General features: G+C 29.0%; 1 protein-coding gene across 1 annotated transcript in view; it reads right to left on the bottom strand.

Moving 5' to 3' along the window:
• Positions 1–24,310, bottom strand: part of LOC148943996 (uncharacterized) — a 347,461-nt gene that overhangs the window by 155,615 nt on the left and 167,536 nt on the right. The window lies entirely within an intron of this gene.

The following is a 24,310-nucleotide window of genomic DNA, read 5'->3' as shown; positions in this document are numbered from 1 at the left end:
GAGCTAATAAGGGTTTTTGACCGTAAATTCTAGTTTTTTGTAAGAAAATTATGGAAAATACAATTCGTTGGCTCATAGGTGAAACTTAAGTCCAGTTTTGGATCTAAAAATAAACTATTTTTGTAAAATCTGAGCTAATAAGGGTTTTTGACCGTAAACTCTAGTTTTTTGTAAGAAAATTATGGAGAATACAATTCTCTGGTTCAAATGTGAAACTGAAGTCCATTTTTGGATCGAAAAATAAAAATATTTCCATAAAATCTGAGCTAATAAGGGTTTTTGACCGTAAACACTAGTTATTTAAGAAAATTATGGAAAAAACAGTTCGTTGGCTCATAGGTGAAACTTAAGTCCAGTTTTGGATCGAAAAATAAACTATTTCTGTAAAATCTGAGCTAATAAGGGTTTTTGACCGTAAATTCTAGTTTTTTGTAAAAAAATTATGGAAAATCCAATTCATTGGCTCAAATGTGAAACTGAAGTCCATTTTTGGATCGAAAAATAAAACTATTTCCATAAAATCTGAGCTAATAAGGGTTTTTGACCGTAAACCTTATTTTTTGTAAGAAAATTATGGAAAATACAATTCTCTGGTTCAAATGTGAAACTTAAGTCCATTTTTGATCGAAAAATAAAACTATTTCCGTAAAATCTGAGCTAATAAGTAATTTTGACCTTAAACTATAGTTTTTTGTAAGAAAATTATGGAAAATACAATTCGTTGACTCAAATGTGAAACTTAAGTCCAGTTTTGGTTTTGAAAAATAAACTATTTCTGTAAAATCTGAGCTGATAAGGGTTTTTGACCGTAAACTCTAGTTTTTTGTAAGAAAATTATGGAAAGTACAATTATCTGGTTGAAATGTGAAACTTATGTCCATTTTTGGATCGAAAAATAAACTATTTCCGTAAAATCTGAGCTAATAAGGGTTTTTGACCGTAAACTCTAGTTTTTTGTAAGAAAATTATGGAAAATACAATTCGTTGGCTCATAGGTGAAACTTAAGTCTAGTTTTGGATCGAAAAATAAACTATTTCCGTAAAATCTAAATTAGTAAGAGTTTTCGACGTAAAATCTACTTTTAGGATAGTGCAATGATTGAAGTATAATTCTCTGGCTAAAAGGTGAAAGTTCAGTCCATTTTTTGAATCGAAAAATATAACTATTTACGTAAAAATCTGAGCTAATAATTTTTGTCGATCGTTAACTCTTTTTTTTAGTAAGAACATTATGGAAAATACAATTTGTTGGCTCATAGGTGAAACAAAAGTCCAGTTTTGGATCGAAAAATAAACTGTTTCTGTAAAATCTGAGCTAATAAGGGTTTTTGACGTAAACTCTAGTTTTTTTAAGAAAATTATGGAAAATACAATTCTATGGTTCGAATGTGAAAGTTAAGTCCATTTTTGGATCGAAAAACAAACAATTTATGTAAATTCTGAGCTAATAAGGGTTTTTGACCGTAAACTCTAGTTTTTTGTAGAAAATTATGGAAAATACAATTCGTTGGCTCATAGGTGAAACTTATGTCCAGCTTTGGATCGAAAAATAAACTTATTCTGTAAAATCTGAGCTGATAAGGGTTTTTGACCGTAAACTCTAGTTTTTCTTAAGAAAATTATAGAAAATACAATTTCCTGTTACAAATGTTAAACTCAAGTCCTTTTTTGTATCGAAAAATAAAACTATTTCCTTAAAATCTGAGTTAATAAGCGTTTTTGACTATAAACTGTAGTTTTTTGTAATAAAATTACGGAAAATAAAATTCATTAGCTAATAGGTGAAAAGTAAGTCCAGCTTTGGATCGAAAAATAAACTATTTCTGTAAAATCTGAGCTAATAAGTGTTTTTGACCGTAAACTCTGGTTTTTTGTAAAAAAATTATGGAAAATACAATTTTCTGGTTCAAATGTGAAACTTAAGTCCATTTTTCGATAAAAAAAACTATTTCAGTAAAATCTGAGCTAATAAGGGTTTTTGACCGTAAACTCTAGTTTTTTGCAAGAAAATTATGGAAAATACAATTCGTTGACTCATTGGTGAAACCTAAGTCCAGTTTTGGATCGAAAAATAAACTATTTCTGTAAAATCTGAGCTAATAAGGGTTTTTGACCGTAAAGTCTAGTTTTTTGTAAGAAAATTATGGAAAATACAATTTTCTGGCTCAAATGTGAAACTTAAGTCCATTTTTGGATCAAAAAATAAAACTATTTCCGTAAAATCTGAGCTAATAAGGGTTTTTGACCGTAAACTCTAGTTTTTTGTAAGAAAATTATGGAAAATACAATTCGTTGGCTCATAGATGAAACTTGAGTCCAGTTTTGGATCGAAAAATAAACTACTTCTGTAAACTCTGAGCTAATATGGGTTTTTGACCGTAAACTCTAGTTTTTGTAAGAAAATTATGGAAAATACAATTCTTTGGCTCATAGATGAAACTTAAGTCCATTTTTGGATCGAAAAATAAACTATTTCCGTAAACTCTAATCTCCTAATTGAATTTTATATTAATCTATAATTTTTTTGTCATAAAATTGCGTAAAATAAGAGTCACTTTTTCATATGAGAAACGTGAGTACATTTTTGGATCGAAAAATAAACTATATCTGTAGTATACAAGCCAATTCTGGTCATTGCCCGTAAACTATAGTTTAATAGAAGAAAATTATGTAAAATACAATTTCCTGGTTCAAATGTAAAACTTAAGTCTTTTTTTGGATCGAAAAATAAATCTATCTCCGTAAAATCTGAGCTAATAAGGGTTTTTGATCGTAAACTCTAGTTTTTTGTAAGCAAATTATGGAAAATACAATTCGTTGGCTCATAGGTGAAACTTAAGTCCAGTTTTGGATCGAAAAATAAACTGTTTCTGTAAAATCTGAGCTAATAAGGGTTTTTGACCGTAAACTCTAGTTTTTTGTAAGAAAATTATGAAGAATACAATTCTCTGGTTCAAATGTGAAACTTAAGTTCATTTTTGGATCGAAAAATAAAACTATTTCCATAAAATCTGAGCTAATAAGGGTTTTTGACCGTAAACTCTAGTTTTTTTTAAAGAAAATTATGGAAAATACTATTCGTTGTCTCATATTTGAAACTTAAGTATATTTATGGATCGAAAAAAAAACTATTTCCTTGGAATGTGAGCTGATGAGGGTTTTTAGCCGTAAACTCTAGTATTTCTTAAGAAAATTATGGAAAGTACATTTTGTTGGCTCATAGGTGAAACTTAAGTTCATTTTTGGATCGAAAAATAAAACTATTTCAGTAAAATATGAGCTAATAAGGGTTTTTGACCATAAACACTATTTTTTTGTAAGAAAATTATGGAAAATACAATTCTCTGGTTCAAATGTGAAACTTAATTCCATTTTTGGATCTAAAAATAAAACTATTTCCGTAAAATCTGAGCTAATAAGGGTTTTTGACCGTAAACTCTAGTTTTTTGTAAGAAAATTATGGAAAATACAATTCGTTGGCTCATAGATGAAACTTAAGTCCAGTTTTGGATCGAAAAATAAACTGTTTCTGTAAAATCTGAGCTAATAAGGGTTTTTGACAGTAAACTCTAGTTTTTTTAAGAAAATTATGGAAAATACAATTCTCTGATTCAAATGTGAAACTTGAGTCCATATTTGGATCGAAAAATAAACTATTTCTATAAAATCTGAGCTAATAAGGGTTTTTGACAGTAAACTCTAACTTTTTGTAAGAAAATTATCAAAAATACAATTCGTTGGCTCATAGGTGAAACTTATGTCCAGCTTTGGATCGAAAAATAAACTTTTTCTGTAAAATCTGAGCTAATAAGGGTTTTTGACCGTAAACTCTATTTTTTTTAGGAAAATTATGGAAAATACAATTCTCTGGTTCAAATATGAAACTTAAGTCCATTTTTGGATCGAAAAATAAAACTATTTCCGTAAAATGTGAGCTAATAAGGGTTTTTGATCGTAAACTCTAGTTTTTTGTAAGCAAATTATGGAAAATACAATTCGTTGGCTCATAGGTGAAACTTAAGTCCAATTTTTGGATCGAAAAATAAATTATTTCTGTAAAATCTGAGCTAATAAGGGTTTTTGACTGTAAACTCTAGCATTTTGTAGAAAATTATCGAAAATACAATTATCTGGTTGAAATGTGAAACTTAAGTCCATTTTTGGATCGAAAATTAAAACTATTTCCGTAAAATATGAGCTAATAAGGGTTTTTGACCGTAAACTCTTGTTTTTTGTAAGCAAATTATGGAAAATACAATTCGTTGGCTCATAGGTGAAACTTAAGTCCATGTTTGGATCGAAAAATAAACTATTTCTGTAAAATCTGAGCTAATAAGGGTTTTTGACCGTAAACTCTAGTTTTTTTTAAGAAAATTATGGATAATACAATTCTCCGATTCAAATGTGAAACTCAAGTCCAGTTTTGGATTGAAAAATAAACTATGTCCGTAAAATCTGAGCTAATAAGGTTTTTTGACCGTAAACACTTAGTTTTTTGTAAGAAAATTATGAAAAATACAGTATGTTTGCTCATATATGGAACTTAATTCAAGTTTTGGATCGAAAAATAAACCATTTTAGTAGAATCTAAACTAATAAAGGTTTTTACCGTAAACTCTAGTATTTGTAAAAAAATTAGGGCAAATAAAATTTGTTGGCTCATAGGTGAAACATAAGTCAAGTTGTGGATCGAAAAATAAAACTATTTCCATAAAATCTGAGCTATTAAGGGTTTTTGACCATAAACACTAGTTTTTTGTAAGAAAATTATGGAAAATACAATTCGTTGGCTCAAATGTGAAACTTAACTCCAGTTTTGTATCGAAAAATAAACTATTTCTGTAAAATCTGAGCTTATAAGGGTTTTTGACCGTAAACTCTAGTTTTTTGTAAGAAAATTATGGAAAGTACAATTCTCTGGTTCAAATGTGAAACCTAAAACCATTTTTGGATCGAAAAATAAAACTAATTCCGTGACATCTGAGCTAATAAGGGTTTTGACCGTAAACTCTAGTTTTTTGTAAGATAATTATGAAAAATATAATTCTCTGGTTCAAATATGAAACTTAAGTCCATTTTTGGATCGAAAAATAAACTATTTCTGTAAAATCTGAGCCAATAAGGGTTTTTGACCATAAACTCTGTTTTTTTGTAAGAAAACTATGGAAAATACAATTCGTTGGCTCATAGGTGAAACTTAATTCCAGTTTTGAATCGAAAAATAACTATTTTTGTACAATCTGAGCTAATAAGGGTTTTGGACCGTAAACTCTAGTATTTTGTAAGAAAATTATGGAAAATACAATTCTCTGGTTCAAATGTGAAACTTAAGTCCATTTTTGGATCGAAAAATATAACTATTTCCGTAAAATCTGAGCTATAAGGGTTTTTGACCGTAAACTATAGTTTTTTGTAAGAAAATTATGGAAAATATAATTCTTTGGCTCAAATGTGAAACTTAAGTTCATTTTTGATTCGAAAAATAAAACTATTTCCGTAAAATCTGAGCTAATAAGGATTTTTGACCGTAAACTCTAGTTTTTTGTAGAAAATTATGGAAAATACAATTCGTTGGCTCATAGTTGAAACTTAAGTCCCTTTTTAGATCTAAAAATAAACTATTTCTGTAAAATATGATCTAATAAGGCTTTTTGACCGTAAACTCTAGTTTTTTGTAAGAAAATTATTGAAAATACAATTCGTTGGCTCATAGATGAAACTTAAGTCCAGTTTTGGATCGAGCAATAAACTATTTCTGTAAAATCTGAATTAATAAGGATTTTTGACCGTAAACTCTAGTATTTTGTAAGAAAATTATGGAAAATACAATTCTCTGGTTCAAATATGAAACTTAAGTCCATTTTTGGATCGAAAAATAAAACTATTTCCGTAAAATCTGAGCTAATAATGGTTTTTGACCGTAAACTCTAGTTTTTTGTAAGAAAATTATGGAAAATACAATTCGTTGGCTCATAGATGAAACTTAAGTCCAGTTTTGGATCGAAAAATAAACTATTTCTGTAAAATCTGAGCTAATAAGGGTTTTTGACCGTAAACTCTAGTTTTTTGTAAGAAAATTATGGAAAATACAATTCTTTGATTAAAATGTGAAACTTAACTCCATTTTTGGATCAAAAAATAAAACTATTTCCGTAAAATCTGAGCTAATAAGGGTTTATGATCATAAATTCTAGTTTTTTGTAAGAAAATTATGGAAAATAAAATTCTCTGGTTCAAATGTGAAACTTAAGTCCAGTTTTGGATCGAAAAATAAAACTATTTCCGTAAAATCTGAGCTAATACGGGTTTTTGACCGTGAACTCTAGTTTTTTGTAAGAAAATTATTGAAAATACAATTCGTTGGCTCATAGGTCAAACTTAAGTCCATTTTTGGATCGAAAAATAAACTATTTCTGTAAAATCTGAGCTAATAAGGGTTTTTGACCGTAAACTAAGGGTTTTTGACCGTAAACTCTAGTTTTTTGTAAGAAAATTATGGAAAATACAGTTCGTTGGCTCATAGTTGAAACTGAAGTCCATTTATGGATTGAAAAATAAACTATTTCCGTAAAATCTAAGCTAATAAGGGTTTTTGACCGTAAACTCTAGTTTTTTGTAAGAAAATTATGGAAAATAAAATTCGTTGGCTCAAATGTGAAACTTAAGTCCAGTTTTGGATCGAAAAATAAAATATTTCCGTAAAATCTGAGCTAATAAGGACTTTTGACCGTAAACTATAGTTTTTTGTAAGAAAATTATGGAAAATACAATTCGTTGGCTCAAATGTGAAACTTAAGTCCAGTTTTGGATCGAAAAATAAACTGTTTCTGTAAAATCTGAGCTGATAAGGGTTTTTGACCGAAAACTCTAGTTTTTTGTAAGAAAATTATGGAAAGTACAATTCTCTGGTTCAAATGTGAAACCTAAAACCATTTTTGGATCGAAAAATAAAACTATTTCCGTAAAATCTGAGCTAATAAGGGTTTTTGACCGTAAACTATAGTTTTTTTGTAACTAAATTATGGAAAATACAATTTATTGGCTCATAGGTGAAACTTAAGTCCAGTTTTGGATCGAAAAATAAACTGTTTCTGTAAAATCTGAGCTGATAAGGGTTTTTGACCGTAAACTCTAGTTTTTTGTAAGAAAATTATGGAAAGTACAATTCTCTGGTTCAAATGTGAAACCTAAAACCATTTTTGGATCGAAAAATAAAACTATTTCCGTAAAATCTAAGTTAATAAGGGTTTTGACCGTAAACTCTAGTTTTTTGTAAGATAATTATGGAAAATACAATTCTCTGGTTCAAATATGAAACTTAAGTCCATTTTTGGATCAAAAAAAACTATTTCCGTAAAATCTGAGCCAATAAGGGATTTTGACCGTAAACTCTAGTTTTTTTGTAAGAAAACTATGGAAAATACAACTTGTTGGCTCAAAGGTGAAACTTAAGTCCAGTTTAGGATAGAAAATTAAACTATTTATATAAAATTTGAGCTAATACGGGTTTTTGATCGTCAACTCTAGTTTTTGTACAAAAATTACGAAAAAGATAATTCAATGATTCAAATGTGATACTAGATTACCTTTTTGGATCGAAAAATAAAACTATTCACGAAAAATACAAGGTAATGAGAGTGTTTAATAGTAAAATCTATTTTTTGCAAGAAAATTATGGAACATAAAGTTCCCTAATTCAAATGAGAAACATAAGTTTATTTTTGGATTAAAAAAAAAACTATTTCCTTAAAATATGAGCTATTAAGGGTGTTTGACAGTAAACTCTACTTTTTTGTAATAAAATTATGGAAACCAAAATTCTCTGGTTCTATTGTGAAACTTAAGTCCATTTTTGGATTAAAAAATAAAACAATCTCCGTAAAATCTGAGCTAATAAGGGTTTTTGACCGTAAACTATAGTTTTTTGTAAGAAAATTATGGAAAATACAATTCGTTGGCTCAAATGTGAAACTTAAGTCCAGTTTTGGATCGAAAAATAAACTATTTCTGTAAAATCTGAGCTGATAAGGGTTTTTGACCGTAAACTCTAGTTTTTTGTAAGCAAATTATGGAAAGTACAATTCTCTGGTTCAAATGTGAAACCTAAAACCATTTTTGGATCGAAAAAAAACTATTTCCGTAAAATCTGAGCTAATAAGGGTTTTTGACCGTAAACTCTAGTTTTTTGTAGGAAAATTATGGAAAATACAATTCTCTGGTTCAAATGTGAAACTTAAGTCCACATTTGGATCGAAAAATAAAAATATTTCCGTAAAATCTGAGCTAATAAGGTTTTTTGACCGTAAACTCTAGTTTTTGTAAGAAAATTATGGAAAATACAATTCGTTGGCTCATAGGTGAAACTTAAGTCCAGATTTGGATCGGAAAATAAACTATTTCTGTAAAATCTGAGCTAATAAGAGTTTTTGACCGTAAACTCTAGTATTTTGTAAGAAAATTATGGAAAATACAATTCTCTGGTTCAAATGTGAAACTTAAGTCCATTTTTGGATCGAAAAATAAAACTAATTCCGTAACATCTGAGCTAATAAGGGTTTTGACCGTAAACTCTAGTTTTTTGTAAGATAATTATGAAAAATATAATTCTCTGGTTCAAATATGAAACAAGTCCATTTTTGGATCGAAAAAAAAACTATTTCCGTCAAATCTGAGCTAATAAGGGTTTTTGACCGTAAACTCTAGTTTTTTGTAATCAAATTATGGAAAACATAATTCTTTGTCTCTTAGGGGACACTTAATGCCATTTATGTATCGAAAAATAAAACTAATTCCGTAAAATCTGATCTACTAAGTCCGTTTTACCGCAAACTCTAGTTTATTGTAAGAAAATTAAGGACAATGCAATTTCTTGGCTCAAATGTGAAACTTAAGTCTATTTTTGGATCGAAAACTAAAACCATTTCCGTAAAATCTGAGCCATTAAGGGTTTTTTATCGTAAAATCGAGTTTTTCGTAAGAAAATTATGGAAAATACAATTCGTTGGCTCATAGGTGAAACTTAAGTCCAGTTTTGGATAAAAAAAATAAACTATTTCTGTAAAATCTGAGCTAATAAGGGTTTTTGACCGTAAACTCTAGTTTTTTGTAAGAAAATTACGGAGAATACAATTCTCTGGTTCAAATGTGAAACTTAAGTACATTTTTGGATCGAAAAATAAAACTATTTCCTTAAAATCTAAGCTAATAAGTGTTTTTGACCGTAAACTCAAGCTTTATGAAAGACCATTATGTAAAATACAATTCTCTGGTTCAAGTGTGAAACTTAAGTCCATTTTGGATTGAAAAATAAAACTATTTACGTAAAATCTGAGATCATGAAGGTTTTTTACCGTAAACTCTAGTTTTTTGTATTAATATTATGGAAAATACAATTCTCAGGTTCAAATTTGAAACTTAAGTCCATTTTTGGATCGAAAAATAAAACTATTTCCGTAAAATGTGAGCTAATAAGGGTTTTTGATCGTAAACTCTAGTTTTTTGTAAGCAAATTATGGAAAATACAATTCGTTGGCTCATAGGTGAAACTTAAGTTCAATTTTGGATCGAAAAATAAACTACTTCTGTAAAATCTGAGCTAATAAGGGTTTTTGACCGTAAACTTTAGTTTTTGTAAGAAAATTATGGAGAATACAATTCTCTGGTTCAAATGTGAAACTTAAGTCCATTTTTGGATCGAAAAATAAAACTATTTCCGTAAAATCTGAGCTAATAAGGGTTTTTGACCGTAAACACTAGTTTTTTGTAAGAAAATTATGGAAAATACAATTCGTTGGCTCATAGATGAAACTTAAGTCCAGTTTTGGATAGAAAAATAAACTATTTCTGTAAAATCTGAGCTAATAAGGGTTTTTGACCGTAAACTCTAGTTTTTTGTAAGAAAATTATGGAAAATACAATTCGCTGGTTCAAATGTGAAACTTAAGTCCATTTGTGGATCAAAAAATAAAACTATTTCCTTAAAATCTGAGCTAATAAGTGTTTTTGACCGTAAACTTTTGATTTTTGTAAGAAAATTATGTAAAATACATTTCTCTGGTTCAATTATGAAACTTAAGTCCAGTTTTTGATCGAAAAATGAAACGATTTCCGTAAAAATCTGAGCTAATAAGGGTTTTTGACCGTAAACTCTAGTTTTTTGTAAGCAAATTATGGAAAATAAAATTCATTGACTCTATTGTGAAACTTAAGTCCAGTTTTGGTTCGAAAAAAAACTGTTTCTGTAAAATCTGAGCTGATAAGGGTTTTTGACCGTAAACTCTAGTTTTTTGTAAGAAAATTATGGAAATTACAATTCACTGGTTCAAATGTGAAACCTTAAAACCATTGTTGGATCAAAAAAAACTATTTCCGTAAAATCTGACCTAATAAAGGTTTTTGACCCTAAACTCTAGTTTTTTGTGAGAAAATTACGGAAAATACAATTCGTTGGCTCATAGATGAAACTTGAGTCCAGTTTTGGATCGAAAAATAAACTACTTCTGTAAAATATGAGCTAATATGGATTTTTGACCGTGAACTCTAGTTTTTTGAAAGAAAATTATGGAAAATACAATTCTCTGGTTCAAATGTGAAACTTAAGTCCATTTTTGGATCGAAAAATAAACTATTTCTGTAAAATCTGAGCTAATAAGCGTTTTTGACGTAAACTCTAGTTTTTTGTAGGAAAATTATGGAAAATACAATTCTCTGGTTCAAATGTGAAACTTAAGTCCACATTTGGATCGAAAATAAAAATATTTCCGTAAAATCTGAGCTAATAAGGTTTTTTGACAGTAAACTCTAGTTTTTGTAAGAAAATTATGGAAAATACAATTCGTTGGCTCATAGGTGAAACTTAAGTCCAGTTTTGGATCAAAAAATAAACTATTTCTTTAAAATCTGAGCTAATAAGGGTTTTTAACCGTAAACTCTAGTTTTTTGTAAGAAAATTATGGAAAATACAATTTTCTGGTTCAAATGTAAAACTTAAGTCCATTTTTGATCGAAAAATAAAACTATATCCGTAAAATCTTATCTGATAAGGGTTTTTTACTATAAACTCTAGTTTTTTGTAAGAAAATTACGGAAAATACAATTTTTAGGATAATAGCTCAAACTAAGTTCCATCGATGGACCGAGAAATAAACTATTTCTGTAAAATCTGAGCTAATAAGGGTTTTTAACCGTAAACTCTAGTTTTTTGTAAGAAAATTATGGAAAATACAATTCTCTGGTTTAAATGGAAACTTAAGTCCAATTTTGGATCGAAAAATAAAGCTATTTCCTTAAAATCTGAGCTAATAAGCGTTTTTGACCGTGAACACTAGTTTTTTGTAAGAAAATTATGGTAAATACAATTCGTTGGCTCATAGATGAAACTTAAGTCCAGTTTTGGATCGAAAAATAAACTATTTCTGTAAAATCTGAGCTAATAAGGGTTTTTGACCTTAAACTTTTGTTATTTGTAAGAAAATTATGGAAAATACAATTCTCTGGTTCAAATGTGAAACATAAGTCCATTTTTGGATCGAAAAATAAAAATATTTCCGTAACATCTGAGCTAATAAGGGTTTTGACCGTAAACTCTAGTTTTTTTAAGATATTTATGAAAAATATAATTCTCTGGTTCAAATATGAAACTTAAGTCCATTTTTGGATCGAAAAATAGACTATTTCCGTAATATCTGACCTAATAAGGGTTTTTGACCGTAAACTCTAGTTTTTGGTATGAAAATTATAGAAAATACCATTCGTGGGCTCATAGGTGAAACTTAAGTCCATTTTTGGATCGAAAAATAAACTATTTCTGTAAAATCTGAGCTAATAAGAGTTTTTGACCATAAACTCTAGTTTATTGTAAGAAAATTATGGAAAATACAATTCTCTGATTCAAATGTGAAACTTAAGTCCATTTTTGGATCGAAAAATAAAACTATTTCCGTTAGGGTTTTTGATCGTAAACTCTAGTTTTTTGTAAGCAAATTATGGAAAATACAATTCGTTGGCTCATAGGTGAAACTTAAGTCCAGTTTTGGATAAAAAAAATAAACTATTTCTGTAAAATCTGAGCTAATAAGGGTTTTTGACCGTAAACTCTAGTTTTTTGTAAGAAAATTAAGGAGAATACAGTTCTCTGGTTCAAATGTTAAACTTGAGTCCATTTTTGGATAGAAAAATAAAACTATTTCTGTAAAATATGAGCTAATAAGGGTTTTTGACCTTAAACTCTAGTTTATTGTAGTAATATTATGTATAATAAAACTCCCTGAATCAAATTTGAAATTTCGGTCCATTTTTGTATGGACAATTAAAAACATTTCCGTAAAATCTGAGCTAATGAGGGTTTTTGACCGTAAACTCTAGTTTTTTGTAAGAAAATTATGGAAAATACAATGCGTTGGCTCATAGGTGAAACTTAAGTCCAGTTTTGGATAAAAAAATAAACTATTTCCGTAAAAACTGAGCTAATAAGGGTTTTTAACTATAAACTCTAGTTTTTGTAAGAAAATTATGTAAAATACAATTCTCTGATTCAAATTTGAAACTTAAGTTCATTTTTGGATCGAAAAATAAAACTATTTCCATAAAATCTGAGCTAATAAGGGTTTTTGACCGTAAATTCTAGTTTTTTGTAAGAAAATTATAGAAAATACAGTTCGTTGACTCATAGGTGAAACTTAAGTCCAGTTTTGGATCAAAAAAAAAACTAGTTCCTTAGAATCTGAACTATTATTTTTGACCATAGACTTTGAAAATTATGTAAACTACATTTATCTGGGTCTGATATGAAAATTAAGTTCAGTGTCTGATCGAAAAAAGAAACTATTTCAGTAAAATCTTAGCTAATAAGGGCTTTTGACCGTACAATCTAGTTTTTTTTAAGAAAATTATTGAAAATACAATTCAGTGGCTCATATGTGAAACTTAAGTCCATTTTTGGTTCGAAAAATAAACTGTTTCTGTAAAATCTGAGCTAATAAGGGTTTTTGAACGTAAACTCTAGTTTTTTGTAAGAAAATTATGGAAAGTACAATTCTCTGGTTCAAATGTGAAACCTAAAACCATTTTTGGATCAAAAAAAACTATTTCCGTAAAATCTGAGCTAATAAGGGTTTTTGACCGTAAACTCTAGTATTTCGTAGGAAAATTATGGAAAATACAATTCTCTGGTTCAAATGTGAAACTTAAGTCCACATTTGGATCGAAAAATAAAAATATTTCCGTAAAATCTGAGCTAATAAGGTTTTTTGACCGTAAACTCTAGTTTTTGTAAGAAAATTATGGAAAATACAATTCGTTGGCTCATAGATGAAACAAAAGTCCAGTTTTGGATCGAAAAATAAACTGTTTCTGTAAAATCTGAGCTAATAAGGGTTTTTGACCGTAAACTCTAGTTTTTTTAAGAAAATTATGGAAAATACAATTCTCTGGTTCTAATGTGAAACTTAAGTCCATTTTTGGATCGAAAAATAAACTATTTCTGTAAAATCTGAGCTAATAAGGGTTTTTGACCGTAAACTCTAGTTTTTTGTAGGAAAATTATGGAAAATACAATTCGTTGGCTCATAGGTGAAACTTATGTCCAGCTTTGGATCGAAAAATAAACTTTTTCTGTAAAACCTGAGCTGATAAGGGTTTTTGACAGTAAACTCTGGTTTTTTGTAAAAAAATTATGGAAAATACAATTCTCTGGTTCAATTGTGAAACTTAAGTTCATTTTTGGATCGAAAAATAAAACTATTTCCGTAAAATCTGAGCTAATAAGGGTTTTTGACCATAAACTTTAGTTTTTTGTAAGAAAATTAAGGAAAATACAATTCGTTGGCTCATAGGTGAAACTTAAGTCCAGTTTTGGATCGAAAAATAAACTATTTCTGTAAAATCTGAGCTAATAATGGTGTTTGACCGTAAACTCTTGTTTTTTGTAAGAAAATTATAGAAAATACAATTCTCTGGTTCAAATGTGAAACTTAAGTCCATTTTTGGATCGAAAAAAGAACTATTTCTGTAAAATCTGAGCTAATAAGTGTTTTTGACCGTAAACTCTATTTTTTTGTAGGAAAATTATGGAAAATACAATTCGTTGACTCATAGTTGAAACTTTAGTCCCTTTTTGGATCGAAAAATAAACTATTTCAGTAAAATATAAGTGAATAAGTGTTTTTGCCCGTAAACTCCAGCTTTTTTTAAGAAAATTATGGAAAATGCAATTCTCTGGTTCAAATGTAAAACTTAAGTCTATTTACGGATAGAAAAATAAAACTATTGCCGTAAAAATCTGAGCTAATAAGGGTTTTGACCGTAAACTCTAGTTTTTTGTGAGAAAATTATGGAAAATACAATTCGTTGGCTCATAGATGAAACTTGAGTCCAGTTTTGGATCGAAAAATAAACTAATTCTGTAAACTCTGAGCTAATATGGGTTTTTGACCGTAAACTCTAGTTTTTGTAAGAAAATTATGGAAAATACAATTCTTTGGCTCAAAGATGAAACTTAAGTCAAGTTTTGGATCGAAAAAAAAACTATTTCCGTAAAATCTGAGCTAATAAGGGTTTTTGACCGTAAACTCTAGTTTTTTGTAAGAAAATTATGGAAAATAAAATTCTCTGGTTCAAATGTGAAACTTAAGTCTATTTTTTGATCGAAAAATAAAACTATTTCCTTAAAATCTGAGCTAATAAGGGTTTTTGACCGTAAACTCTAGTTTTTTGTAAGAAAATTATGGAAAATACAATTCTCTGGTTCAAATGTGAAACTTAAGTCCAGTTTTGGATCGAAAAATAAAACTATTTCCGTAAAATGTGAGCTAATAAGGGTTTTTGATCGTAAACTCTAGTTTTTTGTAAGCAAATTATGGAAAATACAATTCGTTGACTCATAGGTGAAACTTAAGTCCATTTTTGGATCGAAAAATAAACTATTTCAGTAAAATCTGAGCTAATAAAGGTTTTTAGCCGTAAACTCTAGTTTTTTGTAAAGAAATTATGAAAAATACAATGCTCTGGTTCAAATTTGAAACTTAAGTCCATTTTTGGATCGAAAAATAAAACTATTTCCATAAAATCTGAGCTAACAAGGGTTTTTGACCGTAAACTCTAGTTTTTTGTAAGAAAATTATGGAAAATACTATTCGTTGGCTCATATGTGAAACCTAAGTCTATTTATTTATCGAAAAATAAACTATATTCGTAAAATCTGAACTAATGAGGATTTTTAACTGTAAATTCTAGTCATTCTTAAGACAATTATGGAAAGTAAAGTTTGATGGCGCATAGGTGAAATATAAGTCAAGTTTTGAATCGACAAATAAAACTATTTCCATAAAATCTGAGCTAATAAGGGTTTTTGACCATAAACCCTAGTTTTTTGTAAGAAAATTATGGAAAATACAATTATCTGGTTCAAATGTGAAACTTAAGTCCATTTTTGGATGGAAAAATAAAACTATTTCCGTAAAATCTGAGCTAATAAGGGTTTTTGACCGTAAACTCTAGTTTGTAGTAAGAAAATTATGGAAAATACAATTCGTTGGCTCATAGATGAAACAAAAGCCCAGATTTGGATCGAAAAATAAACTATTTCCGTAAAATCTGAGCTAATAAGGGTTTTTGACCGTAAACTCTAGTTTTTTTAAGAAAATTATAGAAAATACAATTCTATGGTTCAAATGTGAAACTTAAGTCCATTTTTGGATCGAAAAATAAACTATTTCTGTAAATTCTGAGCTAATAAGGGTTTTTGACCGTAAACTCTAGTTTTTTGTAGGAAAATTATGGAAAATACAATTCGTTGGCTCATAGGTGAAACTTATGTCCAGCTTTGGATCGAAAAATAAACTTTTTCTGTAAAACCTGAGCTGATAAGGGTTTTTGACCGTAAACTCTAGTTTTTTTTAGGAAAATTATATAAAATACAATTCTCTAGTTCAAATATGAAACTTAAGTCCATTTTTGGATCGAAAAATAAAACTATTTCCGTAAAATGTGAGCTAATAAGGGTTTTTGATCGTAAACTCTAGTTTTTTGTAAGCAAATTATGGAAAATACAATTCGTTGGCTCATAGGTGAAACTTAAGTCCAGTTTTGGATCGAAAATTAAACTATTTCTGTAAAATCTGAGCTAATAAGGGTTTTTGACTGTAAACTCTAGTCTTTTGTAAGAAAATTATGGAAAATACAATTCTCTGGTTCAAATGTGAAACTTAAGTCCATTTTTGGATCGAAAAATAAAACTGTTTCTGTAAAATCTGAGCTAACAAGGGTTTTGGACCGTAAACTCTAGTTTTTTGTAAGCAAATTATGGAAAATACAATTCGTTTGCTCATAGGTGAAACTTAAGTTCAGTCTTGGATCAAAAAATAAACTATTTCCGTAAAATCTGAGCTAATAAGGGTTTTGACCGTAAACTCTAGTTTTTTGTAAGAAAATTATGGAAAATACAATTCTCTGGTTCAAATGTGAAATTTAAGTTCATTTTTGGATCGAAAAATAAAACTCTTTCCATAAAATCTGAGCTAATAAGGGTTTTTGACCGTAAACTATAGTTTTTTAAGAAAATTATGGAAAATACTATTCGTTGGCTCATATGTGAAACTTAAGTCCAGTTTTGGATCGAAAAATAAACTATTTCTGTAAAATGTGAGCTAATAAGGGTTTTTGACCGTAAACTCTAGTATTTTGTAAGAAAATTATGGAAAATACAATTCGTTGGCTGAAATGTGAAACTTAAGTTCATTTTTGGATCGAAAAATAAAACTCTATCCATAAAATCTGAGCTAATAAGGGTTTTAGACCATAAACTTTATTTTTTGTAAGAAAATTTTGGAAAATACAATTCTCTGGTTCAAATGTGAAACTTAAGTTCATTTTTGATCGAAAAATAAAACTATTTCCGTAAAATCTGAGCTAATAAGGGTTTTTGACCGTAAACTCTAGTTGTTTGTAAGAAAATTATGGAAAATACAATTCGTTGGCTCAAATGTGAAACTTAAGTCCAGTTTTGGATCGAAAAATAAACTATTTCTGTAAAATCTGAGCTGATAAGGGTTTTTGACCGTAAAATCTAGTTTTTTGTAAAAAAATTATGGAAATTACAATTCTCTGGTTGAAATGTGAAACCTATGTCCATTTTTGGATCGAAAAATAAAACTATTTCCGTAACATCTGAGCTAAGAAGGGTTTTGACCGTAAACTCTAGTTTTTTTGTAAGATAATTATGAAAAATACAATTCTCTGGTTCAAATATGAAACTTAAGTCCATTTTTGGACCAAAAAAAAAAACTATTTCCGTAAAATCTAAGCTAATACGGGTTTTTGATCGTAAACTCTAGTTTTGTGTAAGAAAATTATGGAAAATACAATTCGTTGGCTTATAGGTGAAACATAAGTCCAGTTTTGGATCGAAAAATAAACTATTTCTGTAAAATCTGAGCTAATAAGGGTTTCTGACCGTAAACTCTAGTTTTTTTGTAAGAAAATTATGGAAAATACAATTCTCTGGTTCAAATGTGAAACTTAAGTCCATTTTTGGATCGAAAAATAAACTATTTCTGTAAAATCTGAGCTAATAAGGGTTTTGACCGTAAACTCTAGTTTTTTTTAGGAAAATTATGGAAAAAACAATTCTCTGGTTCAAATTTGAAACTTAAGTCCATTTTTGGATCGAAAAATAAAAGTGTTTCCGTAAAATCTGAGCTAATAAGCGTTTTTGACCCTAAACTCTATTTTTTTGTAAGAAAATTATGGAAAATACAATTTGTTGGCTCATAGATGAAACTGAAGTCCATTTATGGATCAAAAAATAAACTATTTCCATAAAATCTGAGCTAATACGGGTTTTTGACCATAAACTCTATTTTATTGTAAAAAAATTATGGACAATAAAATTCCCTGGTTCATACGTGGAACTGAAGTATAATTTTGGATCGAACAATTAACTATTTCTGTAAAATCTGAGATAATAAGGGTTTTTGACCGTAAACTCTAGTTTTTTGTGATAAAATTATAGAAAATACAATTCGTTGGCTCATAGATGAAACTTGAGTCCAGTTTTGGATCGAAAAATAAACTACTTCTGTAAAATCTGAGCTATTATGGGTATTTGACCGTAAATTCTAGTTTTTTGTAAGAAAACTATGGAAAATACAATTCTCTGGTTCAACTGTGGAACTTAAGTCCATTTTTGGATCGAAAAATAAACTATTTCTGTAAAATCTGAGCTCATAAGGATTTTTGACCGTAAACTCTAGTTTATTGTAAGAGAATTATGGAAAATACAATTCCCTGGTTCAAATGTGAAACTTAAGTCCACATTTGGATCGAAAAATAAAAATATTTCCGTAAAATCTGAGCTAATAAGGTTTTTTGACCGTAAACTCTAGTTTTTTGTGAGAAAATTATGGAAAATACAATTTTCTGGTTCAAATGTAAAACTTAAGTCCATTTTTGGATCGAAAAATAAAACTATTTCCGTAAAATCTGAGCTAATAAGGGTTTTTGACCGTAAACTCTATTTTTTTGTAAGAAAATTATGGAAATTACAATTCCCTGGTTCAAATGTGAAACTTAAGTCCATTTTTGGATCGAAAAATAAAACTATTTCCGTAAAATGTGAGCTAATAAGGGTTTTTGATCGTAAACTCTAGTTTTTTGTAAGAAAATTATGGAAAATACAATTCGTTGGCTCATAGATGAAACTTAAGTCCAATTTTTGGATCGAAAAATAAATTATTTCTGTAAAATCTGAGCTAATAAGGGTTTTTGACCGTAAACTCTAGCTTTTTGTAAGAAAATTATGGAAAATACAAGTCTATAGTTGAAATATGAAACTTAAGTACTTTTTTGGATCGAAAAATGAAATTATTTCTGTAAAATCTGAGCTAATAGGGGTTTTTGACCGTAAACTTTAGTTGTTTGTAAGAAAATTATGGAAAATACAATTCGTTGGCTCAGAGGTGAAACTTAAGTCCAGTCTTGGATCGAAAAATAAACTATTTCTGTAAAATCTGAGCTAATAAGGTTTTTTAACCGTAAACTCTAGTTTTTTGTAAGAAAATTATGGAAAATAAAATTCTCTGGTTCAAATGTGAAATTTAAGGTCATTTTTGGATCGAAAAATAAAACTATTTCAATAAAATCTGAGCTAATAAGGGTTTTTGACCGTAAACTCTAGTTTTTTGTAAGAAAATTATGGAAAATACTATTCGTTGGCTCATAGGTGAAACTTAAGTCCAGTTTTGGATCGAAAAATAAACTATTTCTGTAAAATGTGAGCTAATAAGGGTTTTTGACCGTAAATTCAATTTTTTTGTAAGAAAATTATGGAAAATACAATTCTTTGGTTCATATGTGAAACTTGATTTCATTTTTGGATCGACAAATAAAACTATTTCTGTAAAATCTAAGCTATTTAGAGTTGTTGACCATAAACTACGGTTTTTTGTACGAATAGTATGTAAAATTCCATTCTCTGGTTCAAATGTGAAACTTAAGTTCATTTTTGGATCGAAAAATAAAACTATTTCTGTAAAATATGAGGTAATAAGGGTTTTTGACGGTAAACTCTAGTTTTTTGTAAGAAAATTATGGAAAATACAATTCGTTGGCTCAAATGTGAAACTTAAGTCCAGTTTTAGATCGAAAAAAAAACTGTTTCTGTAAAATCTGAGCTGATAAGGGTTTTTGACCGAAAACTCTAGTTTTTTGTAAGAAAATTATGGAAATTACAATTCTCTGGTTCAAATGTGAAACCTAAGTCCATTTTTGGATAGAAAAATTAAACTATTTCAGTGACATCTGAGCTAAGAAGGGTTTTGACCGTAAACTCTAGTTTTTTTGTAAGATAATTATGAAAAATACAATTCTCTGGTTCAAATATGAAACTTAAGTCCATTTTTGGACCAAAAAAAAAACTATTTCCGTAAAATCTAAGCTAATAAGGGTTTTTGATCGTAAACTCTAGTTTTTTGTAAGAAAATTATGGAAAATACAATTCGTTGGCTTATAGGTGAAACATAAGTCCAGTTTTGGATCGAAAAATAGACTATTTCCGCAAAATCTGAGCTAATAAGGGTCTTTGACCGTAAACTCTAAGTTTTCTTAAGAAAATTATGGAAAATATAATTCTCTGGTTCAAATGTGAAACTTAAGTCCATTTTTGGATCGAAAAATAAACTATTGCTGTAAAATCTGAGCTAATAAGGGTTTTGACCGTAAACTCTAGTTTTTTTTAGGAAAATTATGGAAAAAACAATTCTCTGGTTCAAATTTGAAACTTAAGTCCATTTTTGGATCGAAAAATAAAAGTGTTTCCGTAAAATCTGAGCTAATAAGCGTTTTTGACCGTAAACTCTAGTTTATTGTAAGAAAATTATGGAAAATACAATTCGTTTGCTCATAGATGAAACTTAATTTCAGTTTTGGATCGAAAAATAAACTATTTCTGTAAAATCTGAGCTAATAAGGGTTTTTGACCATAAACTCTTGTTTTTTGTAAGAAAATTATGGAAAATACAATTCTCTGGTTCAAATGTGAAACTTAAGTCCATTTTTGGATCGAAAAATGAACTATTTCTGTAAAATCTGAGCTAATAAGGGTTTTTGACCGTAAACTCTAGTTTTATGTATAAAATTATGGAAAATACAATTCGTTGGCTCATAGATGAAACTTGAGTCCAGTTTTGGATCGAAAAATAAGCTATTTCTGTAACATCTGAGCTAATAAGGGTATTTGACCGTAAATTCTAGTTTTTTGTAAGAAAACTATGGGAAAAATAATTCTCTGGTTCATATGTGGAACTTAAGTCCATTTTTGGATCGAAAAATAAAATATTTCTGTAAAATCTGAGCTAATGAGGATTTTTGACAGTAAACTCTAGTTTATTGTAAGAAAATTATGGAAAATACAATTCCCTGGTTCAAATGTGAAACTTAAGTCCACATTTGGATCGAAAAATAAAAATATTTCCGTAAAATCTGAGCTAATAAGGTTTTTTGACCGTAAACTCTAGTTTTTTGTAAGAAAATTATGGAAAATACAATTTTCTGGTTCAAATGTAAAACTTAAGTCCATTTTTGGATCGAAAAATAAAACAATTTCCGTAAAATCTGAGCTAATAAGGGTTTTTGACCGTAAACTCTATTTTTTTGTAGGAAAATTATGGAAATTACAATTCCCTGGTTCAAATGTGAAACTTAAGTCCACATTTGGATCGAAAAATAAAAATATTTCCGTAAAATCTGAGCTAATAAGGTTTTTTGACCGTAAACTCTAGTTTTTTGTGAGAAAATTATGGAAAATACAATTTTCTGGTTCAAATGTAAAACTTAATTCCAGTTTTGGATCGAAAAAAAAACTATTTCTGTTAAATCTGAGTTAATAAGGGTTTTTAACCGTAAACTCAGGTTTTTTGAAGAAAATTATGGAGAATACAATTTTCTGGTTCAAATGTAAAACTTAAGTCCATTTTTGGATCGAAAAATAAAACAATTTCCGTAAAATCTGAGCTGATAAGGGTTTTTGACCGTAAACTCTAGTTTTTTGTAAGAAAATTATTGAAAATACAATTCGTTGGCTCATAGGTGAAACTTAATTCCAGTTTTGGATGGAAAAATAAACAATTTCTGTTAAATCTGAGCTAATAAGGGTTTTTAACCGTAAACTCTAGTTTTTTGTAAGAAAATTATGAAAAATACAATTCTCTGGTTTAAATGTGAAACTTAGGTCCGATTTTGGATCGAAAAAAAAACTATTTCCGTAAAATCTGAGCTAATAAGGGTTTTTGACCTTAAACTCTAGTTTTTTGTAAGAAAATTATGCAAAATACAATTCGTTGGCTCATAGATGAAACATAAGTCCATTTTCGGATCGAAAAATGAACTATTTCTGTAAAATCTGTGCTAATAAGGGTTTTTAACCGTAAACTATAGTTTTTTTTAAGAAAATTATAGAAAATACAATTCTTTGGCTCATAGGTGAAACTTAAGTCTAGTTTTGGATCAAAAAATAAAACTATTTCCGTGAAATCTGAGCTAATAAGTGTTTTTGACCGTAAAATCTAGTTTTTTGTAGTGAAATGACTGAAAATACAATTTGTTGGTTCATAATTCAGACTTGAGTCCAGCTTTGGATTGAAAAATAAGCTACTTCTATAAAATATAATCGAATAAGGTATTATGACCGTAAACACTAGCTTTTTGAAAGAAAATTATGGAAAATACAATTCTCTTGTTCAAATGTGAAACTTAGGTCCATTTTTGATCGTAAAATAAAACTATTTCCGTAAAATCTGAGCTAATAAGGGCTTTTGACCGTAAACTCTAGTTTTTTGTAAGAAAATTATGGAAAATACAATTCTCTGGTTCAAATGTGAAACTTAAGTCCATTTTTGGATCGAAAAATAAAACTATTTCCGTAAAATCTGAGCTAATAAGGGTTTTTGATCGTAAACTCTAGTTTTTTGTAAGCAAATTATGGAAAATACAATTCGTTGGCTCATAGGTGAAACTGAAGTCCAGTTTTGGATCGAAAAAAAACTATTTCTGTAAAATCTAAGCTAATAAGGGTTTTTGACCGTAAACTCTAGTTTTTAGTAAGAAAATTATGGAGAATACAATTCTCTGGCTCAAATGTGAAACTTAAGTTCATTTTTGATTCGAAAAATAAAACTATTTCCATAGAATCTGAGCTAATAAAGATTTTTGACCGTAAACTATAGTTTTTTGTAAGAAAATTATGGAAAATACAATTCTTTGGCTCATAGGTGAAACTTAAGTCCATTTTTGGATCGAAAAATAAACTATTTCCGTAAAATCTGAGCTAATAAGGCTTTTTGACCGTAAACTCTAGTTTCTTTTAAGAAAATTATGGAAAATACAATTCTTTGGCTCATAGATGAAACTTAAGTCCCTTTTTGGATAGAAAAATAAACTATTTCCTTAAAATCTAAGATAGTAAGATTGTTTGACCGTAAACTCTAGTTTTTTGTAAGAGAGTGATGTAAAATACAATTCTTTGATTCTAATGCGAATCTTAACTCCTTTTTTAGATCGAAAAATAAAGAATTTTCCGTAAAAATCTGAGCTAATAGGGGCTTTTGACCGCAAACTCTAGTTTTTTGTAAGAAAATTATGAAAAATATAATTCTCTGGTTCAAATGTGATACTTAAGTCCATTTTTGGATCGTAAAATAAAACCATTTACGTAAAAATGTGAGCCAATAAGGGTTTTTGACCGTAAACTCTAGTTTATTGTAAGAAAATTATGGAAAATACAATTCGTTGGCTCATAGGTGAAACTTAAGTCCAGTTTTGGATCGAAAAATAAACTATTTCTGTAAAATCTGAGCTAATAAGGGTTTTTGACCGTAAACTCTAGTTTTTTGTAAGAAAAATATGAAGAATACAATTCTCTGGTTCAAATGTGAAACTGAAGTTCATTTTTGGATCGAAAAATAAAACTATTTCCATAAAATCTGAGCTAATAAGGGTTTTTGACCGTAAACTCTAGTTTTTTGTAAGAAAATTATGGAAAATACTGTTCGTTGGCTCATAGGTGTAACTTAAGTTCAGTTTTGGATCGAAAAATAAACTATTTCTGTAAAACACATGGTCTTGGCGACCGAAATGAAAATGGAGCCCTACTTATAGACTTTGCTTCCACCAATGATCTCCTGATTCATGGAACACAGTTTAGTCACAAAAATATCCACAAGTAAACTTGGACCTCCCCTGACGGCACAACCAGAAAACAGATCGACCACTTTCTTATATACGGGAAATGGCGATCAAGTCTCCGAGACGTAAGAACACTCAGAGAAGCTGACGCCGTCTCAGACCACAGACTCTGTATAGCTAAGATTGTGCTCAAACTGAAGACCCCAAAAAAGAAGACAGATTATAGCTAAGATTGTGATCAAACTGAAGACCCCAAAAAAGAAGACAGACTCCTTGATGCCCCTATATAACTCTGATAAGCTTGCTAGACCAGAAGTCAGGAGGAAGTTCTTTTTGAGTCTCCACAATGCATTTTTCTATGAAAGAAAAATTCTGAAATAGCATTTAGTTTTTACCAGGGTTCCAGAAAGATGCAATGATGAAGCTGTAGGGGTATAGGGATAAAAACAAGCTTGTAAAGAAAAGTGCGAGATCTGACAAAAGGACTTCTGGAGAACAAGGCAGTGGAAGAAGAGACGACAGCAAAAAAAGGGGATTCTAAGATGGTCTACAGGATCACTAACGAGATGATTGGCAAGCAGCGAAGAAGGTATGGCCCTGTCAAGGACAAAAACGGAAGAATAGTCACAGAAGAGAA

The sequence above is a fragment of the Artemia sp. Qi Xiang Cuo genome, chromosome 15 (genome assembly GCF_049724085.1).
Source record: "Artemia sp. Qi Xiang Cuo chromosome 15, ASM4972408v1, whole genome shotgun sequence".
NCBI classification, from domain to species: domain Eukaryota; kingdom Metazoa; phylum Arthropoda; class Branchiopoda; order Anostraca; family Artemiidae; genus Artemia; species Artemia sp. Qi Xiang Cuo.
Note: the sequence above shows the minus strand (reverse complement) of the source record. Positions and strands in the feature narration are given on the sequence as shown.